This window comes from Pagrus pagrus (genome assembly GCF_965226575.1).
Source record: "Pagrus pagrus genome assembly, chromosome: 1".
Lineage (NCBI taxonomy): Eukaryota > Metazoa > Chordata > Actinopteri > Spariformes > Sparidae > Pagrus > Pagrus pagrus.
Genome location: NC_140185.1, coordinates 32492158 through 32499490, shown reverse-complemented (window position 1 = coordinate 32499490; position 7333 = coordinate 32492158). Strand labels below are relative to the sequence as shown.

General features: G+C 38.1%; 1 long non-coding RNA gene across 2 annotated transcripts in view; it reads left to right on the top strand.

Moving 5' to 3' along the window:
- Window positions 1–214: 214 nt before the first annotated feature.
- LOC311260932 overlaps window positions 215–7333 on the top strand; it is an 83283-nt gene continuing 76164 nt past the window's right edge. For both annotated transcript variants that reach the window (XR_014623072.1, XR_014623073.1), the window contains exons 1-2: window positions 215–519; window positions 707–776. This is a non-coding gene — a long non-coding RNA (uncharacterized lncRNA). The remainder of the gene's footprint in view (window positions 520–706; window positions 777–7333) is intronic.

The following is a 7333-nucleotide window of genomic DNA, read 5'->3' as shown; positions in this document are numbered from 1 at the left end:
TCGCCCCTTTCAGAAAGCGCGGACATTTCTGAAGGGATACAACGACACTAAGGAAAACAGTGGAATTGCTTTTTATACTTATCATGCTCAGTGGTATTTATCTACTTGCTTACTATTATTTAATCGCGTTGCCTAGATAGGAGTACAGAATTAACGAGGAGCATTTGAAAGCACCGTTGGGACCTGTGGCTGTGACGTTGCCATCTGCTGGCTAATTAAAGTAACCGCTCCCATGAAGAAGAGCAGGCTCTGGGTTCAGATGACATCCGTACTTTCCTCCTATCGGTGTTTTTACATTTAACACGTTTGACTTTCGAGTAACTGAACCACTTTTACTTTGTAAAATGTATTATTTGCTTAAAAAATGTGGTTGACAACACGAGCCGTCAAAAACCGCTGTTCAAAAATAATTGTCAAGATTTCCAAGCCGCTTTTGCTAGCCTAACTTGAAAAAAACCCAAAACAAAATGGCAGACGGAAGTGACACCAAACGGAAGCATGGCCTTGAAAGTGACAGAAGTAAGTCGAAATACAATGATAAGGATGGAAATGTGAAAATGTATAACAGAGAAAAAGATTGATATAGTAAAAATGAACCTGTAAAAAATCATTTTGCAGATGCTAACATCTTAGCTATCAAGGCACTTCTGGTCACCATCTTTGTTCGAGCCCAAGGTTAAACTCTTCAACTCTTCTTTTTGTACAGCACGCACATCATTCAGTGTTACAGCTGAACTGAAGAAGGTTTGACCAAACAGAAAGTCCTGGAAACAGGGGTAAGTCTTGTTATCAGTGTCCGGCTTGAAATTAGAAATGCTTTTTTATCTTCAATAGAGGCTTAACTTAGTGGCTGGAACATATCATCTATACATAGCCAGGTGGAACTGTGGATGGGGGTCGGCTGGCTGCAAAAAGAGCAACACTGGCCTACAAGAAGTGAGGCAGAAGTACAAAATATATATTGTATACATACAGATCGACACCTCGACAACATATCGGGCAACAGATATGCTGATACCAAAATAACGGTAATAGGTCAATAACAGCCGATAATATCGACCAATAATGGGTTCTAGTGTACAGACTTGTAGGGAAGAGAGGTGTCACAGGTTGGTTAAACACAAGAAGTTGCCCATCACATGCCTACAGATCATGGATATCAAGGTCCTGAAAGGAGATTCAGGTTCGGTTTGTACTTTTTATTGCTTCCTTAAGCACCACAGCCAAGGGTGGTCCAGGCATTAGGGAGTTTGTGGACCTTTGTGCTACTTTGAAGTGGTTGGATCAGTTCAACAAGATCTGCCCATAATGGTGCATTTATTTATAAATATTGAGAATTTTGAGGTTCCTGGATTGCTATCTACAAGCATCATATAAATGGCCCTTTTTATTCTGTGATAAACAGCAACAGATCAGCAAATTTAACACAAGTGGCACAGTACTGCGTTTGAGTTTGTTTTTTAAGCATTCAGCGATAGGAGGTCTGAATAGTTTCTAGGGGTAGTGATGGGAATAGTAAATGCATTAGCTGTTAATGTGTTTGTGATAATTGTTTTGTTTTTTTTGTGCTTCAGCTGTACTTTGGTTTGCTTTGGAGAGAGGAAAGCTTTTGCATGTGTTCTGTAAATAGTGCGTGTTGTATGCAATATGATAAGCTGTTCATTTGGACTTCAAGGACTGCATGTCACACAAAACAAAGATGGCAACCATGCAGTATATCAGTGTGGATAATAGCAGGCTAGTTGTCACTTTTGTTGCTGGAGTATTCATTGCCTGCACTTATCGCTACCCGAGACCCTAAATCCCATAGTGTCCTTGCAAGAGTAAATACATTCAGGAGCCACTCCACTGGAGCAATACGTGGTCAGATTACTTTGCTTTGCCTCAACAAGAGTCGTTCCTGGAAAGATACATTTGATACTGTGCACTGCAGCTTACAATCTGGCCTGAATGCCGAGGTCCACACCACTGAATACAACCTGTGCTTTTACATGCTTTGAAACTTGCAGAGTGCTTGTTCTTAATGAATCCAGGGTGGAGTGCACAGATGTGAATGAGCCTGGTGTTGATGGGGAGCATCAGGGTGCCACAAATGAATTTCAATTAATTTCAGTGGGAAGATACGAAGGCTGATTCTTTGGTCCACCCACTGAGATCTGGCCTTGTAGTCTGTAATGAGGAGAGTGATTCGGCTCTGATTGGAGCACCCTACCGCGTCAATGGAGTAATCACAACTGTGTTGATATTACTCTACCAATCCTCCCACTGTGCGGAGTGGACCTCCAGCTGACACTGTTTGAATTCAAATTAACCAAATCATTTAGTCATATTGTCGACCTTGGTGTGGAATGCGACTGGCAATACAAGAGATAAACTTCCCCCACTTTCAAACCTGAGTTGTATTAGTTCGATGTTTTTAAAAAAATAATATGGTGAAAAGAATGGATGCAGGGGATATGTCAATATCAGGTGAACCACTTGAGAAAATGGATTTTATAAATAATGAGGAAAAAGGACAACTCAATCAGGAAATGTCACCAGCCTCAGGTATTTCTTTTCATGAATACCAGTGAGATAAATGGGGCTACTTTTAGTTCTGTTGTGTTCAACACTGGGCACTACAAAACGTAATCAGGAGACCGATTCTTCAACATTATTAAGGAATTCTCTGTTTTGGTAACTGCTGTTAGCTAGCTAGATAACCAGACAGACATGGATGGAAGGAGCCTACTTATTATATAGTAACTAAAACAAATCAAAAAATATAACATAAAATGAAATAAAACGCTGAACATTTTTAGTTAAACCAAAAAAAACATGCTTTTTTTAGTGCACTTTTAACAGCTACTGTCTAAAACCATAAAATAAAAAACAGTAATACTTTAAAGTTGTAGCACAGTTTGAAGAGAAATGTTAAGTTCCTTGCTGTTTCCACAAGGTTAAGATGTTTAAGAAAACCACAGTACCTTCTTGTCAATGATTATATTGATTGCACAGGAATGGGGGCATCCAATTACACCAATGACACCGAGAGGCAGCAGCTGTTCGTCACTCTATCAGTACTCAGTGGAACACTAAGGAATGTTAATATGCAACCCAAGAGCACTGCCAGCATTATGCATGGCATTTTCTTTTACATATGAACAAGGCCAATATTTTTGGGCCGTGCAGTCACCATATTAATCACAGTAGAATGACATTTTTGTCATATTGCACATGGGCACATTTTTACTTCAGGGGTCAAAGGGCAAAGGTTCGACAAGCCAGAGGGACTCAGCATTTCCTGCTCACTATTATAATGTTAATCATGCTCCTCCTGAAGTCTGAACTGTCCCGTCTTCACCTTTTACTGGGCATTACTGAAACAGAACAAAGCTAATATTTGCTGGGGCAGACATAAGCTTCGGTAATGTGTGTGTGTGTGTGTGTTTCCATTTGTGGTTTATTTCGCAAATATCAGTCTGTAAGCGTACCCTCTCCCTTTTCTCATCAACACCTTTTTGGAAGAGATGAGATGGAAGAGATTATAATGAGTGCTTTTCAAAATATAGGAGATCTCTTTATGCCTCAGCTATTTTAAGCTAATTGAGTCTGAACTCCTCCCATTATTGCAAGGGAGAGGCAATGATGATAAAAGGGTAAAATAGAGTCTTAACACTTTTTGATGGGCTAGTATTAGAATTGCCATTAAATGACAAAAAATAGCTGCTGTTTGCTTGTTGTGAATGCTGTTATGTGACCATTTAGCTTACCTTCTAGTGCACACAATCAGAGATGCTTGTCAAATATATCAACAGTACGACCCTTGAGCAAGGAGATGAGGCTTTCTCTGTATTTGCCTTTAAACGTATTTCTCCACCAGAGGGCAGCAACAGTCAGAACAAACTCCTGTTGGGTTTCTTCACCTTTGCAAGCCCATCCATCATGAAAGAAAATTAACCAAATACCTATATAATACACAGAACTGACAGATGCATGCATGTTACTCAGCACATCAAAACATGCATAAATAAGTTTAAGTGATTGAGAAAATCCTTAAAATTAATATTGATTTGCCCCAATTTGATTGAAATTTTAACAGCAGTATGAAGCTGTCACAACATCTCCACATTAGTAAGAACTAAGTCATAGGTGATGTTTTATCAGTCTTTATTTAGTGTAAACACAGTGTGCCCTCATTTTCTATGAGGGCTTTTGAAAGAGTGCTGAAGACATTTTGGTCTCCGAACTTCCCATTTCTTTCGCCCTGGTTTCTGGCAGCCCTGTAGTCAGTGTTCATTATCTGCTCTTACAGCTTTGACTTCAGCACAGCAATTACATCCTCAGCTGCGCTGATTAATCCAACATGGAGGCATTTCACAAAATGGTTTTGAAAAGACATTTCCAGACACTTACCAGGGAGTAGCTGTGGCACAGCTTGTTTATGCAGATAGACCACAGCCAGTCATATTGCAATAAGATGTTTTCAATGGCTGCTTAAGTGTTCTCTTAACCTCTCGTGTACACTGTGCAGAAAACAATAGACTGTTTGGAAAGTGATTAATTTAATCTATTTTACTCCTGACATAAAATGGAGGTCTGTCTGATGTCATGTTTGGGTAATGTACGTTTTTCTATTGTTGAACATATTCCCTCCATGGCCATTCGTTAATATGTCTCCACTGCTCTCTGCTTAACTGCTTAACCTTCCATTCTCTCCTGACAATCACCTAATCAATCACTGTCCCATTACTTGACAAGGCAGACAAAGAGAGTGTATGAGTGAGAAAAACCTTTGGCCTGTCTCGACAAGCAAGAGGAATGTCGACTTCAGAGGGCTAACACAGGCAGAAAACATAGGCCCAGTAAATATTCAATTTAAAGGATTCCCAGATAAGGCGAGTTGAAAAATTGAGGCAGCACCCATTCTTCTAGATAAGAGAAGACGGAGCCATCTGGAGGCTGGGAGATAGCGAACTCCCACACCATCCCAGAGACCTCACTCTCATCTGCTGCAGCAGCAGAGGCAGGAAAAATAGAGTGCCAACGCTTTCATTATGTTAACTTCAAAATGAATTTATTCACATTCAGTGCATGTAGTTAATGGCTTTGGTAAATAGAAGGGTTATTGTTGTGTCCGCCATATCTATGATCAGTCAGTCTTTACTTAATGTTGCCCTTTATTAAAGATTTATTAACTACGTTACTATATAATACTATATCTTAGTAATAGTTACTACATTACTATATAATACTATATTTTAGTAATAGTTACATATGTGTATATATATATATATATATATATATATATATATATATATAAATATATAACTATTACTAAGATAGTTACATATAGTACATATTTATATATACTATATATATTACTAAGATATTATTAGGTATTCAGTTCAAAGGTATTCAAAGGTATAAAATACAGTTTGGCTTTATCATCCTTTAAAGTAATCATTTGAATAAAATACAATTTGTTGCAGCCATTCAACCATTATATGTGTCTTAATACCTGCTGAGTTAACAGTTACAATTGAAATTGTCCAACATAGACAATTCTAACATAGACAATTTCTGGGGGGTTTTGGGGGGGTGGCTCTTGCTCAACTCTCCGAGGGCCCTGTGTAGCCCTTCTCCTCACTGCCAGATATAAATCATTTTATCATCATCATTATAGCTGTTAGTATACTATATCAATTTGCCTGTAAGAATCATCGTCTCTTTTCAGTTTTGTATCATTATTATTATTATTATTATTATTGTTGTTGTTATTTTTACTATAATTATTATTACTATATATATATATCATCAATATTGTTATTGTTGTTATTATTATTATTATTATTGTTAGTATCATTATTATACTAAAGTAATGAGAGTGAGTATGACTATAATCACCCCAGGCCTCATATATGTGTGTGTGTGTATATATATACATATATATATATATATATATATATATATATATATGCTTTTTTCCCCCTTTTTCTCCCTCTCTCCCCCTCTCTTGGTCTCTTTCTCTTTCTCTCTCACCCCTTTTCTCCTTTACTCTTCCCACCACTCAGAAGTCACACTCCCGACTGCACACATCAATACATGACACTGCCACTTATACAAATACCCAGACATACTTAAACACATACTGTATACTCGACCTAATCACTATAATCACTCCTTCTGGACACTTACCACATTTAGTTTAACTGCTTGTTATTGTCTGTATTTTTGGACCATCCTTGACCGTTTTGTCTTCCTCATTGTTGTTAAATGTTTTTTTGTTTGTTTGTTTGTTTATTTTTGTTATTCTGTCTGCACTAGTTTGTTTTGTTAACTTTATCACCAATCAAAAAAAAAAAATTGTCAAACATTTACACAAGGTGGAAAAAAGGGCATCACTAGTTTCACCCAGTTTTGAAAAATCCACGTCTAATCTAAACAATCTTTAGTTATATCTCCTTCAAGATCGAGTGTATGGATAATTTGGTCAGTAGTCAAGATTTTACCTGTTTTCCTTCATCTAGTCTCTCATAGAAAGCACTTGGTTAAAATATACTAATCATACATATAGTTCAAGGTAAACACAGATAGTACATTTTAGGCCCATGCCTGCATCTCCTCCAAATCCACCTTGACTGCAACTTTGAAAACAATCATTATTGGCAAAATGGACTCTGAGCTTGTGAATAACCTTGTCCACATTCTTATAATGCACTTTGTTGACTCCTCCACCATGCTATTTCGTGCCAGCCACATTGGATTTAGCTCCGGGATAGCGCTTTTGTCAGTATGTTTTATCTGTTCTCTCACTCAGGTACGCTTTGCCGTTATCCCTAATTACCCCCACTGCATTTTACACTTGGCCCAGAATTCTTAATGCTTGATAACAGATGCAGGTCGATTTGAAATTTACTTATACCGGCATTATCTTTTTGACCTGCATCACGGACCGACTGTCCCATAGGCTCTTGGGTGAAAGCTGTTAACTCTGTGATAACAACGACATGAAGTGATAACCTTCCAGCAGTCTTGAGGACACACAGTTTGCTACATCTGTGCTGTATTGCAGTCGCAGCATTTCTTATTCAACCTTGGATGCTCTGCTGTGCTCTGATTCATTTAATGGGATCGAGAGGGAGGTTAATCACTATGTCCGCCATAGACTGTTAAAGTTCTGGCTGACCACTATATGAAATATTACGATTCATATTCCTTCGAAAGACGAATTTGAACGCTAATGCCACAGGGTTGAACTCTCCTTTTTTCTCCTTTTTAAGCTGCAACAGAATTGTTTCCCCAGTTAGCAGTCACTTTGATTAATTTACTTTAGGAGGCCGACATCTGCTTT